At 35.5% G+C, this 13,772-nt stretch overlaps 1 pseudogene; it reads left to right on the plus strand.

Annotated features, from left to right (window-relative positions):
• The first annotated feature begins 3,597 nt into the window (after positions 1-3,597).
• Positions 3,598-9,349, plus strand: LOC110599407 (ribosome biogenesis protein NSA2 homolog pseudogene; annotated as a pseudogene).
• The last annotated feature ends 4,423 nt before the right edge of the window (positions 9,350-13,772 follow it).

Below are 13,772 nucleotides of genomic sequence, written 5' to 3' on the forward strand. Positions count from 1 at the left end.
GCTTTTCCCCTAAGATGAGAAACAAGACAAGGATGTGTGCTTTCACCACTGCTGCTCAGCATACTAGAAGTTCTCCCTGGAGCAATTAGGTAAGAAGAAAAAGGGATCCAAATTGGAAAGGAAGGAGTATCACTACTTATAAAATGCAATATTTTATATATATAATCCTACAAAATTCACATAAATATTGGTAGCACTAATAGACTCTACAAATTTATAGTATACAATAATTAACATGGAAAAAACAGTTGTACTTATCTATTCTTGTGATGAGCAATCCAAAATTGAAAAGAAAATCATTTGAAATTCTATGATCCTACAAACTACATGTGTTGAAATCTAACCTTCAATGTGATGGTAATAAGAGGCAAGGCGTTTGAGAGGTGATTAGCTCCTGAAGGAAGGTCTTTCATGAATGGGATTACTTTCATTACAAAAGAGATCCCAGATAACTTCTTTACTCCTTTCAGGATATAAGAACCCAATTAGAAGGCACCACCTATGATGAATGGGTCCTTATTAGACACCAAATCTGATGGTGTCTTGATCTTGGACTTCCCATCCTTCAAAACTGTGAGAAATAAAAGTGTTCATGTGCCACCCAGTTTGTGGTATTTTGTTATAGCAACCCAAATGGACCAATACAAATAAAATAAAAAGAATAAAATACTTAGGAATAAATTCAACCAAAAATGTGAAATATTTATTATCTAAAACTACAAAATATTGCTGATATAAGTTAAAGAAGACTTTTAAGAAATGGAAAGATATCCCCTGTTCACAGAGTTAATATTGTGAAGCATGGCAATATTCTCCACAGTAATGTACATACTTCTCTGATGAATTGGGTTTTTGACAAAGATGCCCAAAGTACTTAATGTGGAAATTAGTCTCTTGAACAAATGTTTCTGGGACAACTGGACAAACATATGCAAAAGATTGGATCTATACACAACTTCCAAACATAATGTACAAAAATTTAACTCAAAACGGATCACAGAATGAAATTTAAGAGCTGAACCAATAAAATTTTTAAGAGAAGGGAATGAGAAGATGGGGAGGGCAAGGGTAAGTACAAGAGACTTAGTTGGATGGAGCAAACTATACTCCAGGTATTTATAATTATGTCAAAATAAATCCTAAACTATTATGTACCAATTAAAAAATTTAAGAAAATATGAAGGGTTATGCTGCACAGCAAAGGAAACAATAAACAAAATCAAAAGCCATATACAGAATGAGAGAAAATATTTGCAAATACAATAGGAGGTTGATAGCCAAAATAAATGTTATACAATTCAAAAAATAATAGCAAAAACTAATAGCCCAACTTAAATAGACCTCAATAGACATTTTTCCAATGAAGACATATATTACTAATCATAAGGAAATAGTAATTCAAAACCAGAATGAGACATCATCTCACATATGTCAAAATGACTATTATCAAAATGTTAAAAGATGGATTAGGGTGACATCAGGAAAAAAGCATAGTAAGGCATAGTAAAAGATCCCAGCCTTTATGTTGCCCATAAAGAACAACTAGATAAGGGCTGAGGCTGTGGCTCAGTGGTATCATGCTTGCCTAGCATGTGTGAGGTACTGGGTTTGATTCTCAGCACCACACATATAATTAAATGAATAAAATAAAAGTCTATACATATAAAAAAAATTCTTAAAAAGAGAACAACTAGATAGCCCTCCATAAATGGAAAATAACTCTGGAAGAGCTCAGGAATTCACTTGAGAAGCTACAACACCACAATGGAAGAAAAAAATTGATAATAACTACACAAATAGGATTCAAAAAACAGTTTCATTTTCCCTGCATCATCATATCCCCCAAACCAGACTGCTCAGATCTCTCTGGCATTGATTTTACCTGACAGTAGAAAGGAGAGTTAGGGGGCTATGAATAATCAACTTCTTCAACTTTTCAAGGCACTGCCCAAGTGGATAACTTCAATGACACCTTACCCAGATTCCTGTGGAGACTGGCAAACCTGAGAAATCTAGAGAAAGCTGGAATAAAGAAGGATGGCAGATATCAGTATCAACATAAGGCAGGAGCCATTTCAGTCCACAGTGGCCTATTTGGAGGATATCAACAGCCCGTGGAGTTGCTTTACACACAACTTTCACTACAAAAGACCCAGCAAAGTTCACCGTTATAAACCCCACATGCCTGTGCAATAGAAACCCCCTCAGCTTTTGCCACTAAAGAAATCAACAGCCAGCACAGCCACAGCAGACCCACTGTAGCCACCACAGAAGGCTCCTATAGTTTTTTACCTTTACAGTCCCAAAGTACTTGATTCATAACCCCTCTCCCTACTCCTGCCCCAGTTGCTATAGCCATGAGCATCCCGGCCAAGGGACCCAGCATAGTTGTCATATGCATTCCCACAAATGTCCCTAGATTCCTGCCACAGGCCCTTGCTCCCACCACCACATGTGCACCCACAGCTAATCTCTGTAGCTGGGCTTATGCACACCACCAGTTCTAGCCCCCACAGCTGGCCATGCACAAACAGCCAGGACCAACTCCTATCATCAGCCCCATTGTGCTTATGTTCACAGTTAGCCCCTAGAGCTGTACACAGGCTTGCCACCAGCCCAGGCCCTCCACACCTGCACATACAAACACAATTGACTCTGCTTTCCAGCACCAGCACAAACTAATGCACTTTACCCCTTTACTTGGTCCTTGCATTGGCATTGTGTTAGTCAGCTTCTGTTAACGTAGCGAAATACCTAAGATTACCAACTTATACTGAGGAAAGTGTTGTTTGGCTCATAGTTTTGGAGGCTTCAATCCATGAACAAATGCTTTGGGAGAATGATAGCACAGGACATCCTGGTAGGAGAATGTGACAGGGCAAGCCATTCACCCTAAGGTTAGAAATATGAAAAAGAGAGGAAGATGAAGAGACTGAAGTCTTACAATCAATCCTTCAATGGTCTAATTGCTGCCCATGAGGTTTTTAAAGTTTCCACCACCACCTCCCAATTGCACTACAGGCTGAGGACCAGTCCTTTAATTCGTGGGCCTTAAGGGGACATTCAAGATCCAAACTATAGCAGACACACAAGAACACTACCAGGTAATCCCAGAGGCTTGGGAGGCTGAGACTGGAAGTTGCAAGTTCAAAGTCAGCCTCAGCCTCAGTAAAGCACTAAGCAATTCAGTGAGACCCTGTCTCTAAATAAAATGCAAAAGAGGCTGGGGATGTGGTTCAGTGATTGAGTGCCCCTGAGTTCAATCCCTGGTACCAAAAAAAAAAAAGAACCCCACCAGGTTGGCCATTTCAGGTATAAACACACACATGCCAGATCCCTATCACCAGTGCACACCTGAATACTGTACCATGCAACTGCATCCCATCATCCCAGACCATTATCACCAAACATGCATATATCACCAACCCTCATTGCCACACATGCCCCAAGAGTTGGCTCTGATCCCTACCCCTGGATCCAGCCAATGCCACCTTATACATGCTTGAAATTATCCCTGGATGCAACACATATATTTGAAGCTTGCCTCAGAGAAGGAAAAAGAAAAAAAAAAGAAATAGAGGCATATTTAAAGGAATAATGGATGAAAACTTCCCAAATCTGGAGAAAGACAAAGTTCCAGGTATGTTAAGCTCAATGATCTCCAAAGAATTCAGTTCAAAGAAGACTTCACCAAGATGGGTTATAATCATATTATCAAAAATCAAAGACCCAGAGAAAGGAGACCCCTCATATATATGGGAACCTCAATGAGACCATTAGCAGATTTCTACACAAAAACTGTGCAGGCCAGGAGAGAGTGAGATGATATATTCAAAATGTTCAAAGTAATACTAAAGAGAGTTTTTCTAACTGAAACAAAATGCCACTAATTAATGATGTAAATATGAAAGAATAAAACTCACTGGTAGAGGTAAATATAGACTTAACATCATAATATTGTAATACTAGAAGGACAGTGTGTAAATCACTTTTATTTCTCATATAAAGATTAAGACAGAAGTATTAAAACTAACTATATCTAAAATAACTTAATTATCCATACACAATAAGAAAGTTGTAAACTGTGACATCAAAAATATAAAATTGGGGAAGTAAAAGGGCTGAACTATTGTATGCAAAGCTGTTAAAAGATTAAAATAAACTGATAATAATTATAAAATGTTTTATCTAAGCCTATGGTTGCCACAAAGCAAAATCTATAGTAGATACCCTAAAGTTAAACAAAACAAAGAACACTACTACAGAAAATTATAAAATAACAAAGGAAGACAACGATAGAGGAAGAAAGAAACAAAGCCTTTACAAAACAACCAGAAAGCAATTAACAAAATGATAACAGTAAATCCTTACCTACAAAAATTACTTTAGGGCTGAGGTTGTAGCTCAGTGGTAGAACACTTGCCTAACACATGTGAGGCCCTGGGTTTGATTCTCAGCATCACATGTAAAATAAAGGTACATTGACAACTAAAACAAAAAACTTTTAAAATTTATTTTAAATGGGGGTGCTGGGGTTGTGGCTCAGTGGTAGAGTGCCTGCCTAGCACATGTGAGGCACTGGGTTCAATTCTCAGCACCACATTAAAATGAAATAAAGATATTGTGTCCACCTGCAACTAAAAAAGATAAACATTTTAAAAAATTTAAAAATTACTTTAAATGTAATAGACTACATTTAACAATCAAAAGACAAAGTGGCTGAATGTACATATGAATAAGACCCAACTATCTGCTACATATAGGAGAACTGCTTAATCTTTAAGGATATATGTAGACTGAAATTGAGGTAATGGAGAAAGATATACCATGTAAATGACAAATTAGATAAAACAGACCTCAAATCAGAAACTATCACAAGAGGAAGTCATATTAGGATGATAATTAGGTCAATAAGTCAAGAATATACAAAAGTGGTAAATATTTATGCATATAAATATACAAAGCAAATACTAGAAATATGAAAGGAGTTATGAACAGCAATATATTAAGAGTAGAAGATGTCAATACTCTACTTCAATATAGCTCATCCAGACAGAAAATTAATAAGGTAACATTGGACTTGAACTATGCTTTAGACCAAATACACCTAACAGACATATACAAAATATTTTATTCAACCAAAACATAATTCATATTCTTCTCAAGCAAACGAAGAACTTTCTCTAGGATAGATAATATGTCAGGCCACAAAACAAGTCCTACTGACTTTCAGAAGATTGAAATCATATCACATATCCACTTTGACTACAATGGTATGAAACTAGAATCAGTAACATGAGGAAAACTGTAAAATTCACAAATATATGAAAATTAAATAAGAGTCTCTTGAACAATCAATGAGCCAAAAAAGAGAAAGAAATCAAAGGGGAAATGAAAAAAATCTTGATACAAACAAAAATAGAAATGCAGCATACCAAAGATTATGAGATGTACCTAAAGCCTAAGAGGGAGCTTTATAGTGAAAATGCCTACATTATAAAAGAAGGAACTTAAGTAAACAACCTAATGTTACACCTCAGGTAAAAACCTTAAGTAGAAAAAAGTAAGCCCATGGTTAATAGAAAGAAGAAAATAATACAAATGAGAGAAAAAAAGAAAAGAAACATAGTCAAGAAAATCCAAAGATGAGATCAATAAAATGAGTTGGTTTTGTGAAGATAAATAAAATTCACAAAATTTTAGATAAACTAAGAAAAGTAAGAAAAGACTCAAATAAATAAAATCAGAAATGAAGAGGAGACATTACAACTGATAGCATAGAATATAAAGGATCATAAGTGACCACTATGAAATTATACACCAACAAATGGAAAATATAAAGAAATTGAAAAATTGGTACAGGCAACCTATGAAGACTAAATCATGAATAAGTAGAAAAATCTGACCAGACTAATAATAGAAAGCAGTTTGAATCAGTAATATGAAGTACCCACAAAAGAAAAGTTCAAGACTTGATGGCTTCACCTAAATTCTATGAAACATTTAAGGACTAATAACAAATCTCAAACTCTCCCTCAAAACTGAAAAGGATGGAACATTTCCAATTTTATTTTACAAGGCATTACCCTAATGCCAACCAGACAAGCATACTACAAAAAAAATTACAGGCTAATATCTCTGAGAGACATATATGCAAAAATTCTTTAAAAAATACTAGGGAATCAAATTAAAAACATATTAAAATAATTGTACACCATGGTCAAGTGGAATTTATCCCTGACATGTAAGGATCATTTAAAACATACAAATCAAAAAATTTGATATATCACAGTTAGCAGAATGATGAGAAAATCATATCTCAAAAAATGCAGAAACATATGACAAAATTCAACATCTTTTCATGATTTTTTTAAAAAAATCAACAATTTGAGTATAGAAAGAATGAACTTCAACAAAACAGAGGCCCACAGCTAACATCATAGTCAATGTTGCAAAGCTAAGATCAGATGCCAGACAAGGATACCTACTCTTGCCACTTCTAAACATAGTATTAAAAGACCTCAGGCTTGGATCAAAGCTCAGTGGTAGAGTCTGCCTACTGTGCACAGATCCTGGGTTTAATACCAGCACTGAAATAAAAATAGAAGACCTAGCCCAAACAATTAGACATGGAAAAGAAATAAAAGGCTTTCAAATCAGAAAGGAAGAAGTAAAATTGTCCCCAAAGCAGGCATCATCTTATATATTTAAAACCCTAAAGACTACCAAAAAAAACGTAAGAACTAATAAATGAATTCATGAAATTTTCAGGATACAAAATCAATATTTGAAAAAGTCAGTGCACTTCTATATACTAAAGATGAAATTACCCACAAAAAAGTGAAAATCTCATTCATAATAGCAGTAAAGAGTAAAGCCCATAGGAGTAAATTTACCCAAGGAGGACCTGATATAGAATCCCCCAAATACTCATGTGTTGATCACTTGGTCTCCCAATGCACCAATGTTTAGAGATGGAGCTTTGGGAAGTTATTGGACCATGAGGCTCTGACCTCATCAGTGGATTATTCCATGATACCTGAATGAACTACTGGAAGGTGATGGAAACTGTAGGCATGGTTGAAGTAAGAAAGTTGCTGAGGGCATGCCCTTGGGGATGATATCTTGTCCCAGTTCCCTTCCTCCTCCTTCCCCTCCTCCTCCTCCTTGTTCTTCTTTCTGTCTCTTCCTCCCTCACTCTGCTTCCCAGCTGCCATGAACTGACAATTTTTCTCTGCCACACCCTTCCACCATGATGTTCTGCCTTGCCTCAGCCCCAAAGCAATGGAGCTAGCCAACCAAGGGCTGAAACATTTGAAACCATGAGCCGAAGTAAATCTTTCCTCCTTTAAGTTGTTATTGTCAGGTATTTTGATCACAGTGACAAAAACTGACTGAGGTAAAAGATCTCTTCACTGAAAACTATAAAACATTGATCAAAGAAATTGTAGAAGAAACAAATAAATGTAAATATATCTTATGTTCAAGATCAGAATTAATATTATTAAAGTATCCATACTGCCCAAAGAGAACTGCAAATCCATTGAAATACCTATCAAATTCCAATGACATGATACACAGAATTATTTTTTTTAATCCTAAAATTTGTATGGAACCCCAACAGATCCTGAATAATAAAAGCAATCCTGAAGAAATAAAAGATAAGGGCATCACACTTTCTAATTTCAAATTATATTACAAAGCTATAGTAATCAAAACACTAGGGTAGGGCTGAAGATATAGTTCAGTTGGTAGAGTGCTATATGTACAAGGCCCTGGGTTCAATCCCCAGCACCACACACACACACACACACACACACACACACACACTCTGTTAGTGTCATAAGGGAAGATCCATAGACCAATGGAGCAGTATAGAGATCCCAGAAAAAAACCTGCACACATACAGTTATCTAATCTTCAAAAATGGTGGCAAGAGTTGGGGAGGATATTGAACAAACTACATGTGTTTTATTGCGTGTATGTATTAATATATAACAACAAATCCCACCAATATGTACAACTATAATGCACCAATAAAAGGTGTGGAAGAAAAAAAACAATGACTCAAACACACAAATACTCGTGTGCATTCATACACACACACACACAAAGGTGGAAAGAGTATACAATGAGAAGATAGTCTCTTCAATAAATTTTTCTGAGAAAACTGGATATTTGCATGCAAAAGAATAAAACTGGAATCCTTATCTTGTACCATAAACATTAATTCAAAATGGATTAAAAATATAAACAGAACACCTGAAACCATAAAACTCCTAGGACAAGACATAGGGGGAAAACTCTGTAACATTGGTCTCTGCAACAATTGTTTTTTTAAATTTGACACCAAAAGCACAGAAAACAAAAACAAAAATGAACAAGTAAGTAAAACTTCATCAATCTAAAAGATATTCTTCACAGCAAAGGAAGCAATCAACAAAATGAATGCAACCTAGGAAAAGAATAATAAAAGCAAATGTAAACCCTGTATCCAATAAAGGATTAATACCTAAAATAGATAGAAATCACAATATAATAGGTAAAAAATAATAATCCATGTAAAATGGGGAAAAGACCTAAATAGACATTTTGGCAAAGAAGACATACAAATTGCCAATGGGTAAATGAAAAGATTCTGAACATAATTAATCATCAGAGAACTGCAAATCAAAACAACAATGAGCTATTTTTCCTGATGTGTGCTATGCAGAGTCACTCATCTCTGAAACCTGAAAATTAAGAGTTTCTTTGTACCCTGGTGGCTGTATCCAGTAGCTCTGTGACTGTTACAGAGCCACAAAATTGACATATTGAATTACTTTGTAAATGCTATTGATATCATTTGGACTAGCATGAGAAAAAAGAAAATGAAGCAAAGTTAGGAGGCTCATGAATGTTCAAAGAAGAAAAAAAGGATTGTGTTGAAGGCTAAACTACCTTATTCAGCAGCATGCTGAGAATATAAAGAAAAAAATGATTGAGATGTATGAAAAGAGACACACCAAACAAAAGAATGTTGAAAAGACTCCACAGGAAGCAGTATCTGCCTATCTGCTCCACAAAGACTATCAAGAGAAACTATTTCCCAATATGATTTTTAAAATAAAAAAAAGAAGGCAGGAAAATGGTAAGCCTCTCTACCCAAAGTTTGTGCCTAGAGAGGAACCTGAATATTAAAATTTACTTGAATGGAAAAAAAAAGAAAAGACTGCATGGCTCTCAATGTCTGCTTTGTTGAAGATCGCATTATGAGAAAACCACCTAAATATAAAGATTAATTAAGACAATGGGCTTAAATTTCATGAAGGCCCATGTGACACATCCTGAACTGAAAGCCACCTTTTAAACCTGCCAATATTTAGTATAAAAAAGAATTGCTTCCCACCATCATGTACATCCATAAGAATGGGGTCCTAATTAGAATAAGATATATTCCATGCTTGTATAATTATATCAGAATTAATTCTATTGTCATGTATAACTAAAAAGAACCAATAAAATTAAAAATAGAAAACAATTTTGTAGGAACATGACAAAAAATTTTTAGAAAATAAAAGATAATTCCTCATCCCTACTATACTCAACTTTTGGTCTTATTACCAAAGACACTGTCAGTGAAGTAAACAGGAGCAAGTTGGACATTGTGACACAAGGTGCCAAGGTTATTTGTGGGAAAATATGCCCAGGTTATCAGCAATCCTGAAAATGAATGCATAATGCAGTCTTACTGATTTGACAGCACTTTTATGAAGTATCTCCTTATAATTATTGAACATTACAAACCAGGAAATCACCATTACTATGATGTTTATGAATATTAACAAATAGCCTTGTGCATGTACAATCATCAAGAGGATTTTGTTTTGAGACAGGGTCTAATTATATTGCCCAGGTTCGTTTTGGTTCAACTGATGCTCCTGCCTCAACTCCCAGTACTGAGGACTACAGATGTACCACTACACCTGGTTAATCAAAGAATTATTTATTAAGTTGTTGAAAATATTATAATAACCTTTTTAAAATAAGAAAACACCACGAGGACACAGTGGCATGTGCCTGTCATCCCAGCTACTTAGGAGGCTGAGGCAGAATGAGCACTTCAGCCCAGAAGTTCAACATCAGTCTTAGTAACATAGGCAGACTCCATCTCAAAAAATAACAATAATACAGGCCATGCATGGTGGCACATGCCTCTAATCACAACTTAGGAGACTGAGCCAGAAGGATCACAAGTTCAAAGCCAGCCTCAGCAAATTAGCATCCCTGGATTCAATCCCCAGCACCAAAAAATAAATTGACTAATAATAAAAATATGAAAAATTCTTGAGATTTGATGTACATTATGGTGACTAATAATATTGTATAGAAGAAATTTGCTGAGAGAGTAGACCTCAAGTATTCTCATATTCACATTAAAAACATAAATGTTTGAGATGATAAATAAGTTGATTAGATTTTTCAATCGAATTAACATATAAATCATTTAATAATATATATGTACACCAAAAACATCAATTTTATACCTTAAATATAAGCAATGTTTATTTATGAATCATACCTCAATTTTAAAACACAGGGGTAATTCTTCATGACCTTACATTTGGAAGTGGATTCTTACTTATGAAAGCCAAAGCACAAACCACACAAAAGAAAAAAAATAAATTGGACTTCTATTTTTAAAATTTTTATGCATAAAAGTACACTATTACAAAGTGAAAAGACAACCTACAGAATGAGAGAAAGTATTGGTAAACCACATATCTGATAAAGGTCTCGTATTCAGAGTATTTAAGGAATGTTTACATCTCAACAACAGTAAGACAAACAACCCAATGAAAAATAGGCAAGGGACTTAAATAGATATTTCTCTAAGGAAGATATACAAACAGCCAATAAGTACAGGAAATGATGCTCAACAGTATTAGCCATCAGGGAAATGTGAATCAAAACCACATTGAGCTACCACTTCACACCCACCAGATGTTAAGTACTGGGGAGGAAGTGGAAAAATTAAACCCCTCATGCATTGCTGGTCAGAATCTCAAATGGTACACTGCTATGGAAATTAGTGTGGCATGTCTTCAAAAAAAATTAAACCCCTCATGCATTGCTGGTCAGAATCTCAAATGGTACACTGCTATGGAAATTAGTGTGGCATGTCTTCAAAAAGTTAAACAGTATTACCACGTGACCCACCAATTCAGCTTACACATATATTCCCCAAATTGAAAACAAGCATTATGAGGCCTTGGGTTTGATCCATGAACACCACAAAAAAGAAGGAGGAAGAAGAGAAGGAGAAGGAGGAGAAGAAAAAGGAGAAGCATTGAAATCAAGCACTCTAGGCAAGCATGTACTTTTACACAAATATTCATCAATAGTCCAAAGTTAGAAATAACCAAATATGTCCATCAATGATGAACAGATGATAAACAAGTGTGGAATACAAACATAGTGAAAAATTATTTGTCCATAAAGATGAAGAACTGATAAAGGTTACAAGATGAATGAACCTCAAAAACATTATGCCTGGTAAATAAGCCGTACACAAAAATTCATATATGGTATGAATCCATTATATCAAATATCCAGAATAGGTAAATTCATAGTGACAGAAAGTCAGTATCAGGGGCTGGGGGTGAGGCCCTGGGTTCAGTCCTCAGCACCACATAAAGATAAATGAATTAATTAAAGATATTGTATCCAACTACAACTAAAAAATAAATTTTAAAAAAGAAATTACCAGAGGATGGGGAGGAGGGGTAAATGGGGCATAAATGATTAATGTGTATAGAGTTTTCTTTTGGGGTGATGTAATGTTTTAGAACTAGATAGAAGTGATGATTGCACAATGATGTAAATATTCTACCTGCCACTATATCGAACACCTTGAAATAGTTATTTTTTTTTAAAGAGAGAGAGAGAGAGAATTTTTTAATATTTATTTTTATTTTTCGGTGGACACAACATCTTTATTTTATTTTTATGTGGTGCTGAGGATTGAACCCAGCGCCCCACACATGCCAGGTGAGCACGCTATCACTTGAGCCACATCCTGAGCCCCAGAAATAGTTAATTTTTGATACGTGAGTTTCACTTTCAAAACAATCATCAAAAAAAGAGTAAATGAAACCTAATCATCCTGAGGACCTCTCTATGATTTACATAAATGTTTCAAAACCATGATTTAGAAACAGGTGGAGGTAGGAAAAAGATCCTTGGGATGGGTGTCTAGAAATCAGGATTTAGGATTGACTATTAATTAGCTTTGTAAGCTGAGGCAAATTATGTAGCATCTTTGGATAGCTCCTGCATTTGCAAAAGGTAAAACCTCAAATTTGCTGCCTCTACAATAAAAACTTCAAAAGAGTCACCCATAAGAATAGCCCTATAAAGAATCATACTCACAAAAATACCCACCCAATCTCCTGGACTTGCTGGGAGTGACAGAATGAGTCAATGAGTGGGAATGCACCAGATAAAAAAAGGGCTGGCTGGATTAAAAAGTAGCTAAATCTACCCATTTCATTCATTCAGAAAGCAATTTTTGAGTACCAAATATATACCAAACAGTGTACTAGGTACTGAGGCTACAGACAAGCAACTCAAAAAGTCATATACACTACTGCATGAGATAGGAAAACAGATAATTATAATAGGGTATGATAAAGATATATGATATGGAATGCAATGAGATTCTGTGGGATCACACAGGTATATAACCTCACTCAATATGGAAAGATGTCTGAGATGAAGTAATAAAAAGTTGCCAGGCAAAATAGTATGGAGAGAAGACTCAAGCCAAGAAGATGGAGATGGTATAAATGGTTATGGATACCTTAAACAAATTGGTGTCTGCAGGGGACTTCAAACAGTTCAGCATTGCTGGAGCTTAAATAGCAAGAAAGAGAATGGCAAAAACAAAAGAAAAAAAAAGTTTATGTGAAAGGATCATGCCGGATCTTACAGGCCCTGAAAGATCTTTCTCTTAAGAGGAATGGGAAAGGGGGGGGACAAGGTAGAGAATTGAATAACAGCAGATGAGGTAGAGAGGGAAGATGGGAGGGGAGGGGAGGGGGGATAGTAGGGGATAGGAAAGGCAGCAGAATACAACAGTTACTAATATGCCATTATGTAAAAATTGTGAGTGTGTGACTGATGTGATTCTGCAATTTGTATTTGGGGTAAAAATGGGAGTTCATAACTCACTTGAATCAAATGTATGAAAGATGATATGTAATATGATAAGCTTTGTAATGTTTTGGACAACCAATAAAAAATAAATAAATAAAAAATAAAATTAAAAGAAAAAAAAGAGGAATGAGAAGTCATTGAAGGATTTAAGGATCCAGAGTTCCATATCAGATTTATATTTTAAGATTATTTTGGCATTGTAGAGAATGAAGTAGAGGGGGCCCAGAATGGTGGTAGGGACATCAGGTAGGAGATAATGACAATAGTTCTGATCTAAAGTCATGAGGGTTTGGCCAGGTATGTTGGCTCACACCTGTAATCCCAGTGACTTGGAAGGCTAAGACAGGAGGATCACAAGTTCAAGGACAGCCTTAAAACTTAGTAAGGGGGCTGGGGATGTGGCTCAAGCGGTAGCGCGCTCACCTGACATGCGTGCGGCCCGGGTTCGATCCTCAGCACCACATACCAACAAAGATGTTGTGTCTGCCAACTAAAAAATAAATATTAAAAATTCTCTCTCTCTCACTCTCTCTTAAAAAAAAAAAACTTAGTAAGGGGCTGGGGATGTAGCTCAA

The sequence above is a fragment of the Ictidomys tridecemlineatus genome, chromosome X, assembly GCF_052094955.1.
Source record: "Ictidomys tridecemlineatus isolate mIctTri1 chromosome X, mIctTri1.hap1, whole genome shotgun sequence".
NCBI classification, from domain to species: Eukaryota; Metazoa; Chordata; class Mammalia; order Rodentia; family Sciuridae; genus Ictidomys; species Ictidomys tridecemlineatus.